Raw genomic sequence first — 14565 nt, 5'->3', positions numbered from 1 at the left:
CGTACACAGTGCCAATGATTCTCGCCCGATAATCGGCTCAGGGCCAATATCGGACGAGAATCTTAAGTGTGTACAGCGCGTGTTGTTCATCGTCCGAACGACCGTCTTGGCGGATCCACGGACAATGAACCACGAAGGATCGTAATGCAAGTGAAGGGGGAGAGAGTGCAGCGGGGTGTTGCTTTGTCGCCCCCCCCCCCTCCCTGCATAAAGCAGAATGGTGCTGTATGTACAGCACTCGTTCATGCATCGTGGAGTGCTTAGTCGTTGGAAAGGATCGTGAAAGATGTATGCGGCTCTACATTTATCATAAACAGCAATAACATTGAAAAATGTTATAAAGCAGGGGTCCTCAGCCCATGAGAAAAGTAATAGAGGGGAAATCTTCTTGTGACAGCTGTTTAACAGAGAATATCCCTCACATTAAAAAAATATATTTTACTTATAACTGAGTATACAAAAATACACAAATGTGATACAAATGGCCAAAAACGCAGTGGTTTTAACCCTCCCATGCTCTTGAAATAATGGGATTATATATACTTTAACCTTTCCAGCTGTGCCTTGTTTACACAGTTGTTTTGTACAAGGAAATCACAATGAAGACAAAATAATCTAATTATTTACACCATGGAGTTTTTCCAAATTCAATACCGGCAGCCATACACAATACTGGAAATGGATTTTTTCCCCAAGGCCTTCAGCTATGTTATAGTCAATTATATTTCAGCTTACTTTCATATAACTCACACTCAAGCATATGTTTTCTAGCGATATTAAATGCTAGGTATATTCAACTACTTGCTGCAATCTGTAAATCTGGGTTGAGTCAGTAATCCAGTTACTGCTGACACTGAATATGTAGCATTTCCCCACAAGACCACATTGTTTATAGTAGTTCCAGTGTATTGCAAGCCGGTTGTGGAACAAAGTCCTTTGAAAGGTGAGGATGTTGCAGAGCTTTTTAATTTAGAGCTACAAATCTCAAAACCTTTCTTCAAGGGAATGAATGAGATAATAAAAACTAGTTAGGCTTTATTAAAGTGAACCCTAACTTCAGATTTTTTATCAAATAAAATGTACTTGTATGTTTTCCTGCAAAGCTGCATACCTTTGTGATATCCCATTTTGAAGATATCCCTAATTCCTGCTTGAAGACTCGATGTCATTCTACAGAAAAGAAGTAGGAATATCTGATCAATTATATCCTACAGAAATAATATAAAGGTATGTTGCTGATCTTAGTTCAGAGGAGAACATACAATCATTGTTTTTTTAATTTTTTATGAATAAAAGTTGATGGATCACCCAGCTATTCCCATGATAGTCTATCTTCTCCAGTCTTGGGGAGCTTTAATAAATCAGGCCTGTTATGTACTGTGTTTTTGACTAACTGTATTGAATTAAATGTTACCCATAAGTTGTATATGAAAACTGTAAAAGTATATACTACAGAAAGATTAGTATTTGGACATATTTCAAATTATGACATTTTGTAGCAGAGAGAATTTTACATATGGTAAACAAATAGACATAATTGTTTTGTTGCATGTGGAGCATGGAAAACTGGTGACATGGACTTGGAAAATGTCATATTAGTTTCTATTTTAAACAATATAACGGCTTTATTTTACAAGAAAGATTAATATAGTGTGAACCAATGTGAATTTTCATATAAGAATTTGGCAAAACTGAAAGCAAAAGCACACATGGGAATACTGAGGAAAAAATGTTATTTCCCAAAAATGTCCATTTGCCGGCTTTGGTAACGTAATAAAACATGTGTTACTCATATCATGGGGAGTATAACTTTGTTTTCAAAGAAGAATCCTATTAAAATGGAGCTAAATAAATGATAGCACTCATTTACTCACTAAGTACACAGATTTTGAATAAAATACAGTCTTATTTTTTTTGGCAAAAGGGATTCAGTCTTTGGATATTACAGACTTTGTTCATCAGTACTGCTTAATTTGTTTTCTCATTATCTGGCCAAGAAAGAAAAATCCCAAAACATTTGGGATTCACTTACAGTTAATATTCAATGTATTATTAAACATTATGAAAGACTTAAGAAATTAAGAAATACAGCGGGTATATTGTGACAGTTGGCAGCTTGGTTTCATTGGTGTTGTGTGGCTGCAAAAGCTTAACTTTGGTATTATTGTAATATGTATGTAGACTTTTTTGACATTTGACATGTCCTCTTTGGCATCTTGTACAAGGAAAGATGTGAATGATACGGGAAGCGAAAGTGACCATTAGAACCACATCTGCTCAATTATATGCTGGCTCACATGTGATGTGCTGGCTAACGTGTGATGAGTAATAATGAGAAATATATTGCTGGGGTTTTTGAAATAAGTATGACTATATCACTTTTGAATGTATTTACAATAAATGGTTTGAATGGTATTGTTCTGGATTAATGTAGTTTATATTTACAAATTTAAAGATTTTTACAGTAATGGAAAAAATTAGGTACACCTCATGGAAATTGTTGAGTGTTTTAGCATATTTATCAGATTAGGTGCCAATAATAGGAACATCCATAGGAAAGACGTTGGTGGTCTTTTTAAACTTCAGCTATCAGGGGTTGTGTATTCTCTTTAGTTTTTTATTTGCTAAGAATAAAAGAACTCTCTAAAGCCATTAGAAAGAGGATTGTGGGTGTATATGAGTTTAGCAAGGGATTTGAATAGATTGGTAAATTATTTGAACCTAATCATTTAACTGTAAAGGAAACAATCTACACAGGGTATAGATGTCAGCTGACTGCTAATGTTATTCTAGACTGGCAAGCCAGCAAATTCAGTCCAATAGCTAATTATTTAGTGTTAAGGCAAACCCCATACATATATAGTGGGATTTGCAGGAAACTCTTGAAATGGTTGGTGCCAACATACATTCATCTATCAGAAAGAGATTGCACCCAAAAAAAAACCTACATGGGAAATTTGACCGGTAAAAAAAAACTTCTGTAAAAAAAAAAACAAAATCAAAGCAAGATTACAGAATAGCAGACAAACTGTGCCTGTGGTTTATAAAACAAGAGGCTCACAGCTTATGTTTCTAATAAAGCAAGAATCGGCTGTAAATCAACTGTAAGCTACACACCAAGTGTACTCATTGGCCATTTAATGGTAATGCTGCCCACTGTGTATCTATAAAATGGGCTCACAGGTAATGCTCACCTTGCCAACTAAACAATTGGTAAAGGTAAACATTAGTTTTGTGTTCAACTCAAATCAGGTTTGGCATATGGTACTGGTTTCTAAACTTGAAACAAATTCAACGTTGTTTGCTTGGCACCTAAGAATATATTTGAGCAAGTCAAAGTCAGGTATAGACCTTCTAAGCAAAGATTGTGAACTGGTCTTTTCTAATATGCTATATGCCTATTTGTCCGAAAACAAAAGTTCTTGACTTCTTGAGTCCTGTATGTTGCAGCCCCAAAAGCAGTTGGAACAGTAACCAAATATGTAATGTAATACCAATTTGCATTCATGCAAAAATATTTGAAACAGTATGTTTAATTGGTTTTACATTTAACTAAATATGTGTTTTAGTTCAGATTCAAAATAAATCCTATTGGAGCCTATCCAACATATTACATCCCATAAAAATCATATCATATCTGTGATTGTATTATTTCCCTGGCTCTCAGTAATAAAAGAAGTCTGTTATATCCAGCCTGTGAATAGGTTATGTTTGTGCTCAGAATGATATAACAGATCTATCAGTCTTTGATCTTCTGGCTTGCAGCTTCCAGTGTGACCTTTAAATTACTCTTCTAATTGTGTACTTATGCTTAACCCCTTTTTAATAGACTAACCACGAGACTGGAATTTAATTTTTTTTTTCATTTTAATCGACAGAGAAATAAAACTAACCAGTCTAGATCTAGCTGGGTGTAAAATATAAAGGTGCCATTAGAAGGGAAAACCATGTTTAAATCCTAATCTTTAGATGAAGACTTGGGCATAACTACCTTTTCTAATTTATAAATTTTCTATTATTTATGGCTGCAGGAACAACTTTCTGTTTACAGTTCCTGGGACAAAGATCAATGGGGCAGATTTGAAAGACTGGTTCTACATTCTTCTTTGACATAACCATGACCAAGGCCGTTTCCGACCTTGGCAGTAATGGGGGTTAAAGAAGGGGTGACAGTGATATTCAATACGTTGGGTGCATGCCAGGTCACTCTAACCCTGCTGCTAAGTTCATGAACATTGCAAGCAAAAGGCTTTGTGCAGAGCTGCTACCTAAAGAATTTGCCCTTTGCTTTGCTTTTCTGCTGAGCCTACTAAGAAACAACGATCTGCATTTTTTGTTTTGTTTTACTTCACTGTAATACGGGCCTGTTTTTAGTTTGGAAATGAAAGTGGGCATTCAAAATTTTGCAGGGGGAGCCCACAGATTTCTAGTTATGCCCCTCAATATCTCCCCCCACTATCCTGCTCAATATAAATGTTTAAATGGCAGCTGAGAGTTGTACTTTGCCTCCATTCCTAACTACCTTTGAATGTTAGTGCCAATCTTTTTCAAAAGTTGTACTTTTTTTAGAGCATAGATCTCTAAATAAAATAAAGTGTACAACTGTAGTTTCAAAGCTCACATTTGCTACTGCATCCTACAGGTGTATCGGGTTATCACTGACATTGGGGAAAAACTCAATACAAGCAAAAAAGCAATGAACAGAAATAAATAAGGGTTGGGAGCTTGTAATTGAGAGTGAATTTATATCTCCACCTCCCCCCAAGGCCCTTTGTTGCATTCTTTACCTAGATCCAGGCAAATAAGGGTTATTTTTAGTTTGGATTGCATGTGGAAGAGTAAAATTATTACAATATTTAAAAAAAAAATATAATAGTCCCAATTGCCAAATGAAGGAGCATTGACATGACTGCTGCTAATTGTGAGATTGAAGTATGCGTTGTAAGTGTGAAATAGAAAATGCTATTGCTGGGAAAATCTCCAGATGAGAAACTGCAATAGATTCAAAAAATTGCTACAGTTCAACCGTTACATAGTGCTAAACATACTGAAAACAAATTTGAAATTTACATACACCTAAAATAATTCAGGGTCAAAAAGAATCCTTGTGGCATACAAAGCTGTAATCTTATTGTGTGGTCTCCTTTAGGCCACAATTATACTTTGATAGACTTTTTGAATGTATGTGAATATATTGCATTACAGTAAGACAACATTGCTGTTGATACATCTCAGGCAGATAAGTCAGTAATTCTACCATCAGATATAAATGTGTGCAGGCAGTCGATCCATACAAATTAAAGAATGCCTAAGACATCCAGTAAACCAAACTCTGTCATATACTATGCTGTGAGTTATTTAGAATCTGTGTTATTAAGAGAAGTCAAGGCAGCTAAAGCTAGGAAAAGTGCATCCATCTGCTCATTTCTGGAGTTTATAACGAGGATTATTTTGTTATGTCTGTCACTATTCTTTTTTTTTTGTTTTTGGCTGTTCTTTCAGTTAAGATCAGAAAGTTATATAGCTTAAGGCAACAGCATATGACTTTCCAGAAAGAAGGATTAATAAATTCATGAATCGAATATTAGAAATAGCAGCTTATTTAGAATAAAAGCATCTTTGAATTTTCGCCATGCCGGAATTCTGAGTTTATGTGGGATTTTCATCTTTCTGTGCAAACAAGCCTTTTTGGGGCATTTCATAGAGATTGTTAATTAAAGTAGCATGAGGTTTTCGGAAACTCATGTAACAACTTTGGCATGAGGACAATATAAACAGCTTCAACGGGGAACTGTCAGGAAATATTTCATCTCTGATGCAGTGAACTTGCAAATCCTTTGGGTTATGGTAGCATTACGTTTAGTGCCAAACTTATCAGTAGAAATAAGGACTGAAAGGTCAATACTTAAAGCTGGAAACACAATATAATGCAGTTTTGTATTCCTCAATACATAATTAGCTGTATTTTGTTGAAGTAAGTACTGGAAGTGCCTACACTTGATTTGATTTTAATCTTTTACAATCTCCTTTACAGGAGATCTCAGACTGAAAGAGGGAAAAACAACACAAGGAGACAATTAGGGGATGCACTGATAATGATAGAAAATTAAATGATAAATAGAAGAGCCCAAGATTCTACTTTTTCTTCTTTTCACTGTCCTTTCACAGGCTAGGGTAGGGCATGACCTGTTACATAACTGCAACACATATGTATGCAGAGTCCAGTTATGCCAAGCTATCTCAAACACTACAAAATTATGTCAAGTTCCACTGATGTATTTTCTATATTGAAATTATATTAATTATATTGATATATTTTATAGGAAAGATTGATATATTTTAAGGGAGTAGAGACAGCTACTGCAGGAAAATCTTGGCTGGTTGGAGGGGCAGCTAAGGTCTTCTACATAGATCGTTGAAAACAACGTACCCAGACTTATGCAGACTGCACAAGGTAATGCCTTCATATGATGTTGGGCCTCAATGGTTAAAAGGACCTCAATCTAATAAATTAAAAAAACGGGGTGGACCAAGGACATTTCCTCTCTGGGGACAAAATGACTAGATGCTGGATGTCTATTAGCTAGGAAATAAATCAGGTTCTATAGTGTTCTCCCCAGTCCCTTTTAGTCGGGTGCACCACCCAGCACTTTTCAGTAACCATCTGGCTGTTTTTGAGTGGTTACTGTAAATATAATATAATGCACCCTATAAGAAGCTGATTGTGTGCAGTGAAACCAGAGAAAGCTGTTTAATTGACACCCTTGGTTTACAGTCACAGTCTCTAATTGAAACCCTACAGATTCATAAATCTAATTTGGCCCATGTAAAATAATAAAGGACTGCCTGCAAAGAATACCAAGATATTAGAGTTAGGCAATGGTCATCATAACTGCTTAGAAATTTTTTGGACATTGGTGAAATTTAAAAAGTACACCAAATTCTTTTGTGAGCTGAACCTAATTCAAGTATAGTTGTCCACACAAGTTTGTAATTAAAGATTGCCATTTTTAAAGGAGGACTTGACCTCCTTTCATGTAAAGTTACATATACAAGAAAAAATGCCACCTAAATTAAACAAATTATGTCCAGTAATAATTATAAACATTTAATCTACATTTTATTCCTTTAAACATTAGAAATGACAAATACAAGGGAAGCAAAAACAATGTTGTACAGTACACATAGAAAGCCTATGAATTAGAAGAAAAACTACCTTTGTATTAAATGTAATTCTAGATTGTATCTTCAGAAGATAATCCAATAATATTGGTATTTTAGGAAGGAGGACAGAAGTTTAGAGAGTGTGATACCAGAGAATCCAACATTTGTTCTAATGAAAGCTCAGTATCTTTAAATGTTTGAAAATAACACCTTCAGACAGGAACCTTAATTACCTACAAAATGACAGATCCAGTTGGCTGGCTGAAGCAGGCTTAAAAGGTGTAACAAAAAAACAAAACTGGTACTGTCGCAGGCACACTACAAAATATAACTAGATCTTCCTTTGCTTCCATTGCAGCTCATCAAAACTTTTTGATAAAAACAAGCACTGCTGTAGCACATTTATTTTGTTCAGTGCCCAGTATGTGGGCGTGCTAAAATAACAATAAAACTAGGATAGGGGAACATTTTGTATAGAATGTGAGGATTAATAGGATGTTGGAAGCACACATTAAATGGATTTTTTTCAATAGAGTCTTTGCTCCCTAGAAATGTGATTTTTTTCTTATAAGCATTTAAAGCTAAACTCCGGGCAGATAGAAAAGATGCCAGGTATTGTTGCTTATCCATATCCCTTTTGGTTTAGTTGCAGGAGAGCAATGAGGTCTCCTACACCACTAGACAGACTTTTCTAAATCTTAAAAATGGATGGACAGAAATACAATGCATACTGTGCTGCTTCTCCAACATTTAGCTCTAAAATACAGAATATGATATATGTTAAGCAAAAACACAAATAATTGCAGCTTTACCATACTTATTTTATCAAGCAGTTCAGACTGGGAGAGGGAACCAATCAGAGGGTGCAGAATGATTGCGTGATTAAACTTTCTGTTCACTCGCAGGCTGGGGGTGCGGAAGAGACCTGTAAATGTAACAAACTGCAGCAGAGAAAAGTCAGACGGCTGTGCTGCGTGACATCTTTGAAATGGATGTACAAAAATACAAAACCGTTGGCTCCCTTATATGTTTTTGTGCTCTGTACTTAGCTGTTTGCCTGGAGATATACTTTAAAGTACTGTCTCATGAAAGAAATGCATGGATGCCATTGCTAAACTTCTTAAAATGATAATCACTTGTTTATTTTTGCCTTTAAGTGAAGTCAGAACTCTTAATCTCCGTACTTATTCTGGGTCAGTAACTTTGAAAGTAGTAAAGCCTGAAGGCAAAGACCTAGCATAACAATCAGGCATATAGTATTATTCAAACACAAGCAATGGCAGCCTCCGTATCTATTTTTTGACAGATTGACTTTAAGAAAGGACATTGGTTACAGTAATGGTTTTGGAATATTAATGGCCATAACAAAACTCAAAGCTTTGTGCAGCACACATAAAGTGGTTCATTATGGATTGAGTGGGGAAGAGTTAGAATTTGTTTGGGTTTTTTGATGTCTGTGTACCTTTTGGGGATATTCACCAATTTATATGGTTTTCACAGAATTCTCTCGGGACCAACATGAGTTAAAAATTATATCTGATTTGTTGCTAATGGATATTGTTTTCTCATATAATCATTGCTCTTTTCATGTATGAATGTGTGTTAGAATTATGCCTCCTATTCACTAGGTTTATTACATCATGAATTCTATAACCCATTTCTCTGTAACAGGCACTATTTTGTAAATGACCTAAAATTCTAAAATACTTTTGCAGAAAAGCTACAAATATTGGTGCTAAGGCTCCAAATGCCAGTTAAATTAGTTCACAGACATTTTATATTGTAGGTACCAATAAACTAAATTAATGGCACCATAGCTGTTAACATTTCAGAAACATTAAAACGCATGCTTGGTCGTTAGCCCAAAAGCAGTGTGTCCTAGAAATTCTCATGATAATATAACATGAAATTTTAACAAGGGGATAATGATGAATCAAATCTAACATAAAAACCTTTTTTTCTTTTTTAAGGTGCTTGTCTTTGGGATGGTGAAGAGGTCTCATTCTTGTGCAGTTTCCAAACCTCTGAACTTCTTTTTTTGACTGATCTTTTTTAATCTATTCACTCCAAGCACCACAAAAGTAAGTTCACATCATATCACTTTGTATACTTAGATCATAAACAAAGTACCATTATCTCAGTATTCTGTGTAGCTGATGCAGTAGGGTCACAAGGTAAGATAAACTGATTCTGATAGCTTCTCATTTTAAAATAGTAACCTAGTGGTCACACCTAGCAGTGTTATTAAATCAAAGGATATCTAAATATAATGTTGCTAAATGTTAATGTTGTGAAAAATTCAGCTACCTGTATATGGTAAATACATGTAAAGACAATATTTAGCATATGAATTCTTGTTTTTATATTTCACTCCTTTATTTATCCAATCTCCTTATTTACACACAAAAAGCAAAAAAAAAAGGTTGGGACAAATCAAACAGTATGTCGCTTTGAACAATCTGTTTTTATTCATATCAGATTAATAGGATTTTGTTAAAAATAGATTGCTGGGGGGCGTGGCTTGATGGCGGTGGAGCAGGACGCAGATTCCTGAGCTCCGTATCCCGCCTGGGGAATCCCTGCAGAGTAAGCGCTTTTGCGCCTATCTAACCGGCTTTATGGGCCCAAAAGTGAAGGGGGCTCAGAAGGGACGCCCCGGAGGGGGTGATCCCTCCACCGGAGGAATGCCAAGCTTCTTCCCGTATGTACAGCTCTTTGGTATTGAATGACTGTTAATCTGAAGCCTATAATGTTATGTTGGATACGATGTATGTGTTATATATTTGATTCTTTGTTATGTTACCTGTTATTTTTTTCTCTGAAAATCTAATAAAACGGATTGAAACAAAAAATAGATTGCTGCTACTCCTTAAAAAGTTAGCTGGAGTTAGGCTTTAATTTGTTTGTGGTCTACCTAATGTTCATCCATTACAAACCAGAAATGTATTATTGAGGTCAGAATCAGAAGTAATTCTTGGGTACCTGGAGTTGCCAAAAATCAACCAATTCCAACTCCAAATAAATTTAATTTGTAAGAAAATAATACGGGTCTCATTTAATGAAGCTCTCTAAGACTGGGGAAGACAGACCACATTGGAGGAACCGGAGTGATCCACCAAACCTGGAATACATCTGGTCCAAGATTGACAACATTTGCCAACTAATAGCAAATTATTTTCAAGAAATGTATTCTAAGTTTGCTGGATCGCCCAAGTTCTCCCATGACAGTCTATCTTCTCTATTATTGGAGAGCTTTAATAAGGCCCATTGTGTTAACATTTTCTATTTCACAGATGAGAGTCATTATAAATAGTATTATAGTGTATTACCAGTGAGTAGTTGTTTTACTTGTGTGAAATTCAGCTGAACTTTTTATGCTATCTGACATTTATACATAGTTTTATTTTGGATCATGAAATACAAACATTGGTTATAATTTGTGCTGTAATATGTTTAAACAAGTTCTTTTGAGTGCAAACATATGTATTTATTGTTGGTCAGCTCTAGGACCAACTCTGTGTGAGTTTCAGACTTACTTGGCTTATGATCGTGATATCCTGATTTATTATTAAATTTGTGTTTATACAATTTAATCCAGATTCTATAGTACTACCATATTCTACATAGACATTCTCTGAAGATCTGTCACAAATCTTCCTAGAATGTTGTGCACATCAAAAGCAGAAGTACTGTTTATCTCCCATAAACTTTTCAGACAGTCCATGGAAAATGTTTAACAGGAGAACCCTACCCCCCTTACTTCCTTTTGCAGATGAACTGTATATCACCCTAGGATGTAAGCAGGGGCTCATCACCCAAAAGGTGATCTATGCTCCCCACATATATTTCTACCCAGGTCTGTATTTTATCATAGTAGTTCCCCATTCCTTTGCTTGGAGTGCAGCATATTTGGGGAGGACCGGTTAGCCTAGTGTCGGATAATATGACCGCATCAATTGACTTGCTTGAAATCTTTGGCAAGCTGCCTTTGTGAGCAATAAATAGAAGTGCCCTGGAAATTCACTGAAAACAGACACCTCCTTCATATAGTTGTACAATTGATGAGCATGGAATGAAATACCATATTGGCAATGATAAAATGCCTTGTATATTGTGTACGTTCAATCAATATAGAAAATACATATTTATTATAAAGGAATCAGAATTGGAGCCAGAATTACTATAAATTGAGGAGATTTGGAGGATTTATGTACTGACTCCACAGCCCTGAAAAGGAAAAACCTGTCAACAGGGTGACAACACTGCAGTTCTATTTTACTATACCTCTTTAGGAAGTGGAAAGTAATAAAACGGTGTTGATGTCAGTAATTGACTGTACCATATATATTTTTATTTAATTTGTCCACAGTCCTCATTTAAGTAATCAGGTCAATAATTCTGTACCATTTTTAGAAGTTACATATTTTTTAGTTTTAGCTAGTAGTAGTTGTTGGCCAGTCCACAACTGGACTTGGACTGGTAATGCGGAAGACATTCTATAGTTTTCCAAGGTACTTCATCAGTTTAGAAAAGTCTCCAGCAACTCAAGTTGAATGTGACTACTACTAGATATATAATGATATAGATAAAAATCTTCACAAACATATTTTTAGGTTTAGGCTTGTTCAAAACCAGTAGTAACATATGAAACATTGCACAAACTGCATTTGAGCATGTTAAGGAGAAACAGCAGTAATGAACCTAAGACATCTGGGGGCAAAGGTGCCATGTTTAAAAAAATGTTCCTGTCTTTTTTTTAGAACTTTAAAACTTTTGTGTCACGCTGGAGCCTCAGGCTTTAGTGTTTAACATTAGTTTCTAATTCCATACCTCAATTTGTCAGCTCCGGATCACTGGTTATTGTCATTACTGTTTACATTAGGAACAACAAAAGAGAAAATAGGTTTTAGAAGATAAAAATGTCTGATTGTAAATGAAAAGGTGCAGCATTCCCTATATAACCATTATTCATATTGTAAATTACATGATTTACAGAAAACATACATTTCATGGACATCTAGCCACAATCAAGTTCACCAAAGTCAGCATTATGGACTGCTTTCTATAAAACACAAATTACAACTTGTTAGGATTCAAACCACCTTAGATTTTAAGCTGTGAGTTAAGTACTGAAATTGTAAAAGGCAATTGTAATATACCTTTAGATAAATGTTTCTGTGTATGTGATTTTTCATGATATATATATATATATATATATATATATATATATATGTGTGTGTGTGTAAAGTTATGCTAAACCTCAAAGCTACATAACGAATGTTTATGACAGTCTTTTTTTTGCATTATTATTTTTCCCTGATGGCAGTGTCTAGCTTCACGTGCCTTTTTTGAGTAGTTTGTCTTTTGGCTTAAAAAAAAAATTTACTAATTCTGGGTGTTTGGAAAATTTCAAATAGTAATAAAAACACCCTTGGTATAACAATCCTGGGGAGTATCTGCTATCCTTAGAATTGGATTTAAATAACTGTTCACTGACAGAACAGTGGACAGACTTGGCTTACATAGTGTGGTTAAGGAAGTCAGAGCCACAATTGCCCAATAAACAGTTTGCACTAAGCAAGAAGTATAGGGACCTGATTGAAATTCTGCCCTTGCACATAATGTATACCAACACATTTTCCAAATAAAAAAATTAAAGGAATAATTTTGCCACAGAGGGTTTTTTATTATTACTAATTTACAGAGCCAACACATTACACAGAGCTTTACATAGTCCAAATTTGTGTCACTAGCTGTCCCTCAAGGGGGCCTACCTCAATCATATGTCTTTAATAGAGTCTAAGGTCTATTTGTGGGGGGAAACCAATTAACTGAATTGCATGTTTTCGGAACTTGGGAGGAAACCAGAGTACCCGGAGGAAACCCATGCAAACACAGGGAGAACCTGCTAACTCAATGCAGATAGTACCTGACTGAGATTCAAAACAGGGACCTAGCGCTGCAAAGGCCAGAGCACTTACCTCTAAACCATTGTGCTGCCCGGTATTGTGTGAGGTGTGATTTTTCCTTTTTTAAAGAAATTGGGGCTGAGTAGTTTGAGTTAACTCCAAGGCACACCAGACATGATGGTATCTGACATATTGCCAGACTGCAGGTATGGATCTTTTAATATATCTTTAAGACCCAGTTCAGTGAAAGAAACCTAGATGACAGACTGCTTATTTAACTGCTTCTGAATGAAAAGACATAACATGAAATGTGGCTCAGCCTCAGACCAAGATTGCAAAGCATCTGGATGTTGGAACATAAAATTTTTATACTTCCCCTATGCCGGTTTCTGTGGAATAAAATCTTACATTATTACTGAAGAAGATACCAAGAAGACTTAAACCGGTATTTTATACCCTGGGAAAAGCACAGCATATGTAGGCAAAATGTCAGTGATCTACTATATTTATTATGGCCAGGCAATTAAATTTGGGATTTACTGTTTCAAGTATATCGTTCTTTGAGAAAGGATATTAAAAAGAAATAATACTTTCTTTAATACATTCTTTATTATAGGTTTTCATTTAAAAACTAGTTACTTCAAACACTGTGAAGTATGATGGTGTTTCAGGCTTAATTTATACCGTAAAAAGAGATATAAATGAAATTACTTGAATTGACTGCAGCATGAAATATTAAATTATGGTGTGTTGCATATGTAAGAATGAATTTAAATGTTAAAATATTTTTAACCCATTTCCATGTTTCAGCATATGGCTGTGTAATTGCCAACAGGACAAGGTTTTTTTTCCTAAAGTTTTAATAATACCAACTTAAAGCAACAATAGCATTCTAATGCATATACATAATTCTGCCCTATAAGTGTTTCTTGACATGAGTTGACAGGACCAATGCATTGTTTGCAGTATATAGAATAGAGATTTGAAATCTAAATTAGGCATAAGGAGATAAAAGTAATAGATAATTATTACAAAATACAAAAAAAGAAATCCAAAGGCATATAAAATCCAGTCCATGATAGTGTTTTAATTTTAATGTTTTACTTATAGCAAGGTACAATAAATGTAAAATATATTGTCAGTTTGCACACACATAAGTCTTTTTAACAATATTATAATATTTTTATGATGGTTATTTTTATAAAACAGTTTTCCATAAATGGTCATGGCACCTTAAAAACATAGTAATCGAAAATTGAGATTTCAATCGCATTGCCACATTCTCAGAATTATCATCATTTTCATGATAGCAGAGGGATCTGCATTCTCGAAGAAATCAGCGCCATTTCCTTTGTGGTGTAGAAATTGGACACATGTCATTGGTGCCCCATCATGAGTAATCTGACCTGTTGACATGTCAAAGAGGTCATGTCAAATATGGCCTGGTCAACCATGATGGATAGATTACCAGTCAGTGATGGTTGGGGCAGCT

At 35.1% G+C, this 14565-nt stretch overlaps 1 protein-coding gene across 2 annotated transcripts in view; it reads left to right on the top strand.

The window, feature by feature from the left end:
• The window catches only part of TMEM150C (transmembrane protein 150C), a 107863-nt gene that overhangs the window by 45422 nt on the left and 47876 nt on the right, over positions 1 to 14565 (top strand). For both annotated transcript variants that reach the window (XM_072405315.1, XM_072405316.1), the window contains exon 2: positions 9135 to 9245. The gene's annotated coding sequence lies outside the window, so the exon portion shown is untranslated. The remainder of the gene's footprint in view (positions 1 to 9134; positions 9246 to 14565) is intronic.

The sequence above is a fragment of the Pyxicephalus adspersus genome, chromosome 3 (genome assembly GCF_032062135.1).
Source record: "Pyxicephalus adspersus chromosome 3, UCB_Pads_2.0, whole genome shotgun sequence".
Taxonomy (NCBI): domain Eukaryota; kingdom Metazoa; phylum Chordata; class Amphibia; order Anura; family Pyxicephalidae; genus Pyxicephalus; species Pyxicephalus adspersus.
The sequence above is the reverse complement of the archived record's forward strand: the minus strand, read 5'-3'. Positions and strand labels throughout refer to the sequence as shown.